The sequence below is a fragment of the Nycticebus coucang genome, chromosome 2, assembly GCF_027406575.1.
Source record: "Nycticebus coucang isolate mNycCou1 chromosome 2, mNycCou1.pri, whole genome shotgun sequence".
Lineage (NCBI taxonomy): Eukaryota > Metazoa > Chordata > Mammalia > Primates > Lorisidae > Nycticebus > Nycticebus coucang.
The window spans coordinates 116,569,557-116,582,444 of record NC_069781.1 but is presented as its reverse complement, the minus strand read 5'-3'; the positions used below and the strand labels follow the sequence as shown (position 1 = coordinate 116,582,444).

The 12,888-nt window shown below is 48.5% G+C and overlaps 1 pseudogene; it reads left to right on the top strand.

The window, feature by feature from the left end:
- Positions 1 to 5,186: 5,186 nt before the first annotated feature.
- LOC128598308 (fructose-1,6-bisphosphatase 1-like) lies at positions 5,187 to 8,540 on the top strand (annotated as a pseudogene).
- The last annotated feature ends 4,348 nt before the right edge of the window (positions 8,541 to 12,888 follow it).

Sequence of the window (12,888 nt, the reverse complement as noted above, 5' to 3'; positions counted from 1 at the left end):
TCAGCTGAACTCTGTTGGGAATACTACCCAGAGAGACATTAACTTATTCAAGTGAAACCCACCAAGATGGGTAGATGAGCAGAGTTCAGGAGTTGGAGACCAGCCTGAGCAAGAGCGAGACAGGACCCCTGTCTCTACTAAAAATAGAAAAGCCGGGCGGCACCTGTGGCTCAGTGAGTAGGGCGCCGGCCACATATGCCGAGGGTGGCGGGTTCAAACCCAGCCCTGGCCAAACTGCAACAACAACAACAAAAAAATAGCCGGGCGTTGTGACGGGCACCTGTGGTCCCAGCTGCTCAGGAGCCTAAGGCAAGAGAATCGTGTAAGCCCAAGAGTTAGAGGTTGCTGTGAGCTGTGTGACACCATGGCTCTCTACCTGAGGGCGGTACAGTGAGACTCTGTCTCTACAAAAAATAAATAAATAAATAAATAAATAAAATAAAATAAAATAGAAAAGCCAGCTGCTTATGGTACCAGGCAGGCACCTGTAGTCCCAGATACTTAGGAGGCTGAGGCAGGAGGACGGCTTGAGCTCAGGAGTTTGAGATTGCTGTGAGCTCTCTGTTTCCAAAGAGGAGAAATGATACCCAAATTTGTATTTGATTTCTATAAGTGACTTATTGTCTGATATTGTGCATAGTTGCTTTTCAAACTCACAAAAAGTAGCATCACTGTGGCACACTTGTCTTTGGTCATCAGAGAGCATTTTTCTTTGTTTTGGGTGAGAGGCAGATCCACACCAAAATCAATTTGAGTAATAGAAGGTTTGAATGCTCTGGAAGGCGGAAGAGGGTGGATTGTTTGAGCTCAGGAGTTTGAGACTAGCCTGAGCAAGAGTGAGGGCCTGTCTCTACTAAAAATAGAAAAGTTATCTAGGCATTGTGATGGGCTCCTGCACTCCCAGTTATTCAAGAGGCTGAGGCAGTTAGATTGCTTGAACCCAGGAGTCTGAGGTTACTGTGAGCTATGACACAATGCCAGGGCAACAGAGTGAGACTCGATCTCAAAAAAAAAAAGCTTGACATTCTCATGCCATAAAGCCAAAGGCAACAATTCATCTGTTTTCCAAGCCATGCCAAGAAACATACCATTCCTGTTATAGACATGGAGGGAAATAATTTTTCTTGCAAAGTACCAAATCTGTAGTATAGCAAGAAAGCTGTATAGCAAAATTCGTTCCTATGGAAGAAAACCTCTGGATAATGACTTTACCAAAAAATAAAGTAGCACTGATGTTTGCCAGACCCATTTTCTACCTCACCTCCCCCCCCACACACACACATATAAGCCTCTTTTAAGGATAAAATAGATAGACTCTGGCTATCAACAACAACAACAACAACCACAAAAACCCAGCTTGCAATACCGGCTTGAACTGTGATTGCCAGACAGAGCTGTCAGCAAGAGTCTCCACAGTCTTCTCAATAAACCTGCAGTGACTTAAAAGGTGGAAAGAGATGATGAGTGTGACACAGCTCTTAAAGTCATTTCAGTTTTCAAAAGTTTTACTGATTGTTTGAAACTATTTGAGGGCTTGTGGGGCATAAACTTTGATGTAGATGGTGCTTCCAAGGAGACCCTTCCTGCTCTCTGCAGAGAAGGTTCTGTGCTGGAATTCAGCACACATGCTCAGGGAGAAATGCGTAACTGGGACCTCCAGCAGTGATCAGGCCATGGCCACACGATGCCTGGAAACAGGCTTAAAAGGGACCTGGCAGGGCACACGGTTCCATGTCCACGTGGCCCCTGCTGTAACCTCTCTCCAGGGGCCCTCAGCTCTGGCTGAGATAGTCAGAAGGAGCATGTTCTCCTGAGATGCTGGGAGACCATCATGTTTTGTCCATAGGTGGAGTCAAAATCCAATTATTGCTCACTTGATCTTTAGAACATCAGACAGTAAGATTCTTTTACATGTTTGGCCACAGCTTTCTTGCCCCCCACCCCTAGTTCCTTCTTTAAGCTAAACATCTTTCATGGGAGATGACTTTTAGACTTCTCTCTAGCTTGGTCACCCCCTACCAGACATGTGCTAATTTGAGATATTCTTTAAAAATATCCCATCCCCACAACTAAAAGCTGAGTTTCAAAAGGAGTGTTTGGTTGCCTCTGTGAGGAAAGGTCGTTGGTGACATGAGTGTTTGCTCATGGCCCCCAGGCCTACTTTCTCTTCCAAAACCTCAAGTCTCCAGAACCCCTTGTATCTTCCCTGTATTTCCTATGGGGTGAAATAAAACAGAGACCAATACCTATAGCAGGTGATATAGAAAGGTAGGGTCCAGAGACTTTCTAATGTTGCCAAATGCTTTGTGCTCATTGATCCCTGGCCTTGTGCAAAAGAATGGAATAGATTCCCCAGGAGGGAAAGCATCATTGCTTAGGGTTTAGAGGAAGGACTTCATACAATTAGAAAGGGGGCCTGGCTAGAAAAGAATTCCTCCAAACCCACGACTCAATATAATTACTTTCTGTTTTTATTTTTGTTTTGAGACAGAGTACTCTGTCGCCACAGTAGAGTGGTGTCATCATAGCTCATTGCAACTTCAAATTCCTGGGCTCGAGCAATCCTGCCACCTCAACCTCCCAGGTATAGCTGGGACTACAGGTGTGCATCACCCTGCTCAGTTAATATGTTCTATTTTTAGTAGAGATGGGATCTCACTCTTATTCACATTGGTCTCAAATTCCTGACCTCAAGCGATCCTCCTTCCTCCGTCTCTCAGAGTGCCAGGATTACAGGCACGAGCCACCGCATCTTGGCATATTTTCTCTTTCTTCTGCGTGTGTGGGTTATAGACAGTGTTACTATTTCTTATTCCCATACAAGGGAGTGTAAGAGCATTTTGTGACTTCATTTCACGGAAAGGCTGTTACTTTTGCACCTTCACCACAGACAGGCATGAATGGTTGGGAAACTCTGGGACACTTTTCTTGGTGGAGAATTGGTTACTCAAAGCCTGCAGTAGGGGGAGAGGACAGTTAGATGCCCAGTGGGGAAGCTAATAGTTATTAAAATGACCCTTGGACAAGTGGTTCATACATTAATTTTATTTTTTCAAGACTGTGCATTGGCAAATTTAGGGTTAGGGAAAACAACTCAAAGCTTTGATCTTATGTGAGTCTGTTTAGCTGCACTGCTCTAACTGATGAATATAAACCAAACCAAATCAAATGACTCAACTCAACCCAACCAGTTAACTAATCAACCACCCAGATGAAAACCATGAGCAGAAGGAATGAGCAGTGGGGGACGAGAGAAATTGCTTTTGTGATTCTTTTACATGAGTAAAAAGTTCTTTTTTTTTGTCACCCTCAGTAGAGTACCGTCACCTCACAGCTCACAGCGACCCACCATTGAAACACAGACTCCACAGAATAATCTTTAATATGTTGGCACCTTCATTATATGTCTTTGGGGAAATGAATTAGATTTATGCCCTTTTTAAAATTTTAGCAGTGTTGTCAGGTGGCATTAATGCGACACCCTATGCATACGGTGCTTCTGACTGACAAACTGAGAGCAAGGTGTAGCCAGGGGGACCCCTGTGGGAGACAGGCTGCTTGGATAAGGCCTGGGTGTGAGCAGCAGGTGGGGCAGGTCAAAGGTGGCACACAGGCGACCTTAGTCCCAGACACTCTTACCCAGCTGGACACTCCCCTGCCTGGAAGCCTGGGGCGCTCAATAAATAAAACCAGGGTAGGGTCAGAGCACCAGTTAAAGTCTCCAAATGGGGTGACCTCAGGGGAAATGATGGCAGATCCAGAGCAAAGTTTGATCTGAGGCCAGGACGCAGGTTCAGGTGCCCCTGATGTTTGCTGATTTGTGCCTCACCAGGCATTTCCTGCCACCCCAGACATTCTTCTGGTGCTTTCTCTGCTACCTTTAGTTGCTGAGAGTATAGGGAAAATGAGATCTCTTCTCGTTTGCAGATTGCAGGCGGTATCTTGGAGTAAGTTTCCGTGTGTTTCGTGGTCTTTGCCCTCCGAGAGCAGTGCAGGCCTGCTGGGGTCCCACAGGCACCTCCTGCCTGCTGCTGCTGGGAGAGGCAAGGCTCTCCCAGGAGAGGCCAAGTGCTTCGACTTCGTTTGGGCTGCAAGGACAGGTTGATGGTTTCTGCTGAAACCACCACCACCTCTCTACTTGCGTCTCTACAGGGCTTTAACTCGCCAAGAGCAGTTACTTCTCGGCTCCATAAGCAGGGGGGCTTCTCTCCTTCACACCCAGGACTCTGGTCGGGGTACCGGGACCGCGCATCTGGACAGGTCCCCGGGCTCTGCACCAGCCCCGGCTGTAGAGGGCTAGGAACCAGTCTGGGCCGTGGGAATAAATGGCCGGGGGAGGTGTGGCTGGGTCCCCCTTTCCTCTCAGCTCTCACACTATGGAGCCCCGCTGGACCTCTTAGCAGCGACACACAGGGGCCCACGAGAATCTTTAGTCCAGTCCACCCAGGAGCTGCGGGAGACATCATTTCAGAAGTTTACATTTCACCCCTGTAGCAAAAACACTTGGACTCCAAAATCTACTGACATGGCAAAGAACAGTCCTTAATCCAGACGAGCAGCAGTCATGCAGCATATTTTCCCAAATCTAAACCTCTAACCCAGACCCCAAGGGCACACGCTGAGCGCTGGGGCTCCGTGGGGGGAGGAGGCACACAGAGAAAACTGCCGGTGGCCACTGAGCGTAGGTCTGAAGCAAAACATGCTGGGACCCAAACTCTGGGTTCTACTTTGTTCTATGGGAACGCACAGAAGGGAACACTTGCCTCAGGATAGAAATGTAAAGCTGAGAACAGCCCTGGGCGCCGGTGTCACTTGGAGGCTGGTCCTGCAGTCAACCGTCTCTCCCACAGCCACCTGCTGTCCGGACCAACTCGCGGCCTGTACCGGCTCACACATCCTCCATTGCTCTGGGCACACAGGCCTTATTCTCGTGGCTTTTGCTGTTTTGCACTCCCTATTTCTGCGTGGTTTCTTTCTTGATTTACTGAACTCACTTGCAAAGTCAAAGTCTCTTTTATCACCCGATGGCTTCTGCAGCCTCCTCTTCCTCTCCCCCTCCATTTCCTTGTCCCTTGTTCTCACCACTTTCTTTCTCCCTCCCCCATTTGCAATTCTTGGAGAATTTGGCAGAAGTCACTACTACCCCAGGGTGAGGTGAGGCCACGTCCCCAGCCTAGAACAGTGAAATGCACATGTGTCCATGCCTGGGGGAGACAGCTGGTCATCTTCTTCCCTTCTTATCTCTAAAGGCCATTGGAGAATTCATTTTGGTGGACAAGGATGTGAAGGTTGAAAAGAAAGGTAACATCTACAGCCTTAACAAAGGCTACGCCAAGGACTTTCACCCTGCTGTCACTGAGTATGTCAAGAGGAAGAAGTTCCCCCCAGTAAGTGAGGGGTCTGGGGTGGGGCTGAGGCAGTGTCCAGACATCTGGCATCAGGGGCAGCTCTGGAGGGAGGGGGGTTTCCTCTGAGGGGAGAAGGGACCCTGGGATTAAAGGGTCTCACTTGGGCCTCTTGAGTTATGTGGAAATTCATTGATTCATGATTCACCTTTGAGGTGAAAGAAAGCAAGGATGGAAGGTGGTTGGATTTGGATCTGCACCAAGGCTGCAATTAAGTCCTCATCTCCGTACTGGGGACTGGAATTCTTGTCCTGAGATGTCAAAGTGGGACTGTCTGTGTCATCTCTTGCAACTTTCTCTTGGCAGAAGAAAATCAGATAATAAAGCCAACCAGACGAATGAGTGCATGGCAATGAGGCATTTCCCCCTCTACGGGCCCCTGGTCCCAGATGGTATAAAGTGTGGTTCTCCTTCCCAGGTACCCTTGTCTTGGTATCTCTCTAAAGAAGTACAAATTAGTGACTATGAAGAGGAGAAATAGCTGATGGTAGAGCTGGCTCTGCATGGGAATAGCTGATTTTGTCATACCTTTCCTTAAAACCCACAGACACCAGCTGTTTTCTGAGGATGAAGCTCAAATATTGTTCCCATGACATTGGTATTCCTGAGAGCTGGGGCTGCAAGCTCACTCTCCATCTGAATCATCTCTTTTCACTTTCCCTAGATTCTCCTCCCTCCTCCACCCTGCACGCACTCTCTCTAGTCCTACAGGCCCCTCCTACAAGCCCACTGACAGCAGCACTCCCCTCTCCATGTTGCTAAGCCTTGCCTTGGGCAGTATCTTCTCCTTAGCTTGGCAGAAATCCTTCTAGACCTTTACAGTGCTACTAAATGGCACATTTTTTGTGAGGCCTGCCCCACGGCCAGAGTCAACCACACTTTCCTCAGGGGTTCCGTGGGTGATGTGACCTCTTGTGAGCTGTCTCCGTTGTTCCACTTCCTGCTTCCCATGTCTTAGCACAGCCCCAAGCACAGTGAATGGCTGTGGAGTCAAACACACACAGGGGACACAAAGGGAACTTTATTTTCTGCAACCCTGGTCATTGCTGTTCTTAACCTTGCAGGATAACTCAGCTCGCTGTGGCGCCTGGTATGTGGGCTCCATGGTGGCCAATGTTTACCGCACTCTGGTCTATGGTGGGATCTTTCTGTACCCCACTAACAAGAAGAGCCTGAACAGAAAGGTTAGCACATGGCCTGGAGAGTGACTTACAAGCAGTAGATTGCATTTCCAGCCTGAGAGATTTGATTTAGGAAGATGGAAAGGTTATGGTAGCTGTTATGCTCTAATAAGTTGCTAAGGATGTTGGTGGCATATTCTTTTCTAGATTAAAGGTAAAGCCACACGATACCAACTAAACATAAAAACGATCTCCTGAGAGTCCTTCCAGTGCTATGGGAAAGAGAATTAATGCTCAGGAGGGGACTAAGCATCCAGAGAGCTTCCAGTGGGTACGTGGTTTGGCTTGGGCAAGGTGAATTCCATTCACAAAGGGAAATGAAACAGCCCAGGCTCATTTCCAAAGCAGCAAATCCAATATGTATCCCAAATAGGAGTCTTCTTTGGTTGCTTTCAAAAAGCATAAAATAGAAATGACTAATGAGGCGACATTTGCTACTTGGGAAATGCTACCTTTTAGGGAAGGAAGGAATCTCTGGGAAAACCTATAGCTTTCAGGTGAGCTGTTACCACTGACCACATAGCCCCAAGGCTCACAGCGTCCCCAGGGTAGGCTGGGCTGTCTCACACTGGGTAAGAAGCACCTGCTTTCCTCCCCTCAGGTTGGCAGTGTGCCCGCTGCATACTGTGTCTAGTTTATTTTCACCTTTTTTTTTTTTTTAAACATGAGAGAAGAAAAGACCTCATTGCCATACACTCATTCGTCTGGTTGACTTTATCATTTGGATTTTCTTCTGCCAAGAGAAAGTGGCAAGAGCTGACATAGACAGTCCACTACTCACCTTAAGATAGTTAGACATCTATATATTTGGATATAGCGAGAGCTGTTTGCTGCAGCTGCTCTCCAGTCTGCTGAAGGCACCCTTATCTACTTAGAATGCTGTTTCTGCCACAGCACCTCATGCACCCCAGCCTATCAGATTAGCCTGCCTTACAGCACATTTCTCAATGCCTCCAAAAATTGTTCCTGAACACAAATATTAAGGCTCCTTCTTTATTCCCCCCAGTTTTTCCAATCTGGCCATGACACCTACGTGAAAATAGAGTCAGGAAACACCTGCAAAAAGCTTTCGCTTAGTAGGCAGGCTGCATGACAATGCATAACGGTAAAAAGTTAATATTTAACGTAACTGCCAAGATGTATAACATACAAAATTCCAGCCCTTGGGCCTTAGGAGAGTTGTAAAGGGAATGCATACAGGGTTGCAAACAATATTATACTGTTTGGAGGAGCCAGTCTGCTCTCCAGCCAGATGTCTGCAGCCAGACACTACCATGGATTTTTCTGATGCTTTTAGAATAGCCTAAGCTCCATCCAACACACACACACAGTCACTCATTAAATCCAGTTTCCATGCTATAAAGAGAAGGGACTCATCAGTTCTGCCAAAATGTCATTCTGCATCCAGGTGGTCTGTCGCGAATTTGCATCAGGTAATCTACTGTGGGTTCTGGCCTGATAAATGGCTGAATTTAAACAAATGGCTAACCGTTTCCTTTCAGATGTAACCCAGGCTGGGAGGGAACTTTCACAACCTCATAGTAGGAAAGAGGGACTATCGGTTACTTCCACCAGCTCTGCACTACTTTGCTACAGAACAAGTCCCTTCTCTATGTAATACCTCGGGTATGAGGCGGCTGCTCTGGTCTTGTTTTCCAGCTGAGGCTGCTGTATGAGCGTAACCCCATGGCTAACGTCATGGAGAAGGCGGGGGGCGTGGCTACCACTGGGAAGGAGGCTGTGCTAGCCATCGTTCCCACTGACATCCACCAGAGGGCGCCGTTCATCTTGGGGTCCCCGGACGACGTGCAGGAGTTCCTGGAGGAACTCCAAGCAGCACTCGGCCAAGCAAGGGACTGGCCGCGCCCACTCCGGAAGGAGTGTCTTCCACGCGGACCTTTGTCTCTCGTCGTGTTCTGGCGGCGCATCCTACGTCCCTAGACAGCAGAAATAAAAAGCGTGGCTGCTTTCCCCCTCAAATTCTGTGTAATGCCTGGTGCTACATAGCAAAATGCTGTCTCCATGATGTCACGGGTGGGCAAGATGTATCCTGAGCGGATGGAGGAGAAATAAACATGTTCTTCCTCTAGGAAAAGGTCTTCATTGCTTTGTGTCAAATGATAATTATGGTGATGATGACAGTTCACCTGTCTAACCTTAGGTAGCTCCGGTGATCCTCACAATAACCGTATGGATTAGATACTGTGAAGAACCCATTTTCTAGATGACTAGATGGAGGACTGAGAGGAGAAGCAATGGGCGAGTGGCAGAGCTGTGGTTTGACCCCAGGCCTCCAGCCAGTGAGTGGCAGAGCTGTGGTTTGACCTCAGGCCCTGTGAACCTGAGCTAATGTGTTGCTTCTCCCACCTGTCGTCTCATTCCAGTCTGGCTGGGCAGAGCTAACCTGCCCAGGCTGTCTGTGTCCCCCTAGAAAGGGGAGTGCTAGTAGCTCAGCCATGGCCCCTGTGCATAACCATCTGAGTCACAAATGAAGGTTTACATTGGTTTCCAATGGCGCGTTTCCTATAAAAGCACAAGACTGTATTGAACTCATAAAGTCTAATAATTTTTGAGATCTGGTTACCATAAGGGAAAGGATTCATCAAAAGAACAGGATTTAAGGAAATAACAATTTGTCACAATCAAATGTGTTTCTCACTAAGCTCTCTATATAAACAGTTTCTCCCTCAGCTAACTCTGGTTCTTTGTGGACAAGAGTCCAAGATCATGGCAAGTTTTATATCAGACGTAGACATTGATAGAAAATGTGGCCTTTCACGAGCTCTAGATTTTAAAATGTATCTAACCATGTATTTCCACTTGGGAACTGAAAACAGGTGTCTCTGTAAACCTTGCCTCTTTCTCTGCAAATGCTCCCCATTCTATTCCATGGTTTTCCAGAAGGAAACAGTTTGATCTTGAGCACTGGATCTGCTTTTGTCCACCAGCCAGACCCAAAGCCAGTATCTCCCCCACTCCAGCTGCGGGAGGCCCTCTCTGGAAAGTCCTCTGACTCACAGCGAACCCTTTGATTCTTAACCTTCCTGTCGCTCAGTTGGCCTTCAGCTCTGAAAGCGCTGAGGGAGACATGGCGGGGTCTGGGAGCCTTTTCCTATCACTGAGATCACTGGAGGGAACAACACCCACTCTGGTGCCATGATGAAACCGGGCAAAATAACAAAGACCCATTTCCTCTGTCTTTGTGTGTTCTGTGTGGTGCCTTTGGATGGAGCTGTTGGTACATTCAACACAGCGCTTTCAACTACTGCTTGTCTGCATTCTACTGACGCAGAATGAGAGTCTCTCTTTCTCTGAGAAACACACAGACCCAGAGAACAGCAGCAGTGTCAGCAGTTCTCCTCGGATGGTCCTTAGAATCTCAGTTGGACTTGACCTTGGAGTGTCTTGGCTGCCACCCTTGGTGAGGGCATCACACCCACTGAGTGTCATAGGGACGTGGCAGGAACGGGGGCCTGACCTTGTCACACTGCTCCTAAAAGGTGGGAGGCCCTTCCTACTTTGGATCAAATCACAGAGGAGAGCAGTGTGCTCTGGCCAAGCCAGGGTTGGCTGGTGGGATTCTGTTAGTTTTTCAGCACCAGTATGAGTTGGATTTGTGAAGAGGCCCCCCATTACTCTCCCCCACTTGCAGGTGTGTGTTTTGCTCTTAGGGGCTCCATACCCCTCACCTTCCAAGTTAAGAACTTGGAAGTTTGCAGTAGAGCTTCCAATCAAATTCTAAGTATTTTGTGGATTTTTTTTTTTTGAGACAGTGTCTCATTTTGTCACCCTTGATAAAGTGCCATGGAGTCACAGCTCACAGCAAACTCAAACTCTTTGGACTCAAGTGACCCTCTTGCTTCAGCCTCACGAGTAGCTGGGACTACTGGTGTCCACCATTTTCTATTTTAGTAAAGACAGGTCTTGCTCTTGTTCAGGCTGGTCTTGAACTCTGAGCTCAAGCAATCCACTGGCCTCGGTCTCCCAGAGTGCTAGGATTACAGGCATGAGTCACTGCGCCCAGCCCAAATTCTAAGTATTTCAAAGCCAAGCAGCAGAGGAGTTTCTCCACAGTGGTGTGTTGCTGCTGGGTGCTGCTGGGTGTGACTTGAAGAGACCAGCAGCTCTGGCTCTGACCCATGTACAAGGGAGGCACAGCTCATGCCTGCATTTAAGCACCATCAGCATCCAAGTCTCCAGAGTGACTGGGCCCTGGTCCTTACTTCAGAATTGGGAATAATTTCAAGATGCCCATACGGGGTTGAACGGTATCCCCTGAAAGGATAAGTCCACATCCAGGTCCCTGGGGCCTATGAATGTGACCTGATTTGGAAAAAGGGTCTTTGCAGATGTAACTGCTTTAGGGAGTAAAGATGAAATCATCCTAGATTACCTTAGGTTAGGGTAGGTCCTAAATCCAATGACATGTCCTCATAAGACACACACAGAGCAGAAGGGGACATGAGGATAGAGGCAGAGACTGGAGTGATGTGGCTACAAGCCAAGGAAACCAAGGAGTGCCACCAGCAGCTGGAAGAGGCCAGGAAGGACTCTTTGCTAGAGCCTCCAGAGGGAGTGTGGCCCTACTGGTACCTTGGTTTTGAACTTTTAGCCTCTGGAACCATGTGAGAATACATTTTTCTTGGTTTAAGCCATCCAGTTTGCAGTATCTTGTTGTGGCAGCCCTAGGAAACACTTGATAATCATGCATGTGAGGGATGTAATTCAGGTGTCACATGCAACACAGCACAGAAGACATCTCTTCCTTCACACAGCTGTTCTCATCAAACAGGCGCTGCATAGGCACGGGCTGGTGATCAGATCTGAAGGATTAAACACAAGGGTCCCGCCCTTTCATTGAGACGCTACTTCTGGTTTCCCTGAAGAACTAAGGTGCTGCCACTGAGGTGCAGATATCCTGGTGGCTTGCACAGCTGGGTGGTGAGGACGGAGATGGTGCTGAGTGGAGAGTGGCACCCTCTGCCCTCAGGGAGTCCTGGAAAGCTGCCAAGAGGGCAGCTGGCACCAGTGCTGATATGTGGCACTGGGGTCAGGGTGGCCTGAGTCCAGGTCCCACCTCTGCCACTGCCCAGCTGTGGGTATCTGGTAAAGTCCAGCCACATTGGTTTCTCTTCCTGGACCCACAGGAAGACAACCTTCCCAGCCTCCCTCGCATCAGGTGAGGGCCACGGGTTTTGGCCAGTGGGGTGTGGGTAGAAAGGATGTCTACACCTTCTAGGCTGACTCCCAATCCCAGTCCTGCGTCCTCTCTCCCCTCCATGCCATCTGTGAAGCTGTGCATTTCAATGACAGGGTCACAATATGGCAGGAACCTAGAGGCTGAGCTGCCAGCCTGGGCAAGAGAAGCCAACCTTCCCGGTACTTAGGGACTGGGATTTCACTCCTGTTACTGCAGCATAACCTGGGCTGTCCTGACTAAGACAGACTGAGCTTGGCAACATTTAAAAAATCTCTCTGAGCTTCTGTTTCTTCATTTGTGACTTTTTTTAAGAGACAGAGTCTCACTTTATCGCCTTCAGGAGAGTGCCGTGGCGTCACAGCTCACAGCAACCTCCAACTCCTGGGCTTAGGCAATTCTCTTGCCTCGGCCACCAGAGTAGCTGGGGCTATAGGCGCCTGCCACAACGCCTGGCTAATTTTTGTTGTAGTTTGGCCAAGGCTGGGTTCGAACCCGCCACTCTCGGTATATGGGGCGGGTGCCCTACCTACTACTGAGCCACAGGTGCTGCCCCATTTGTGACATGTTAACTGTAATACCTATGGTTGTAGTCAAGGCCATTTTCACTGTAGTAATAGAAGCTGTGGCTCAGTGGGTAAGGCGCCGGCCCCATGTGCCCAGGGTGACGGGTTCAAACTCGGCCCCGGCCGAACTGCAACCAAAAAATAGCCAGGCGTTGTGGCGGGCGCCTGTAGTCCCAGCTACTCGGGAGGCTGAGGCAAGAGAATCGCTGAAGCCCAGGAGTTGGAGGTTGCTGTGAGCTGTGTGATGCCACGGCACTCTACCGAGGGCTATAAAGTGAGACTCTGCCTCTACAAAAAAAAAAAAAAAAAAAAAGCCCTCTAATTCCAGGTGAATCAGGAAGGGAATGTGTTGGAAAGCTTCAGGGGATCCCATGAAATCCAGTACCCACTGCTTGCCCAGCCCTGAGGGCTCATCTCCCTAGTTCCTGCACCATCTATTCAAGGATAGGTCTGTGTCTCATGTTACATCCGTGGAAGAAAAAATCTGATTGGCTCAGCTTGTGCCAAGTGTCTATCCTTGGTCCAATCAGCTGTAGCCA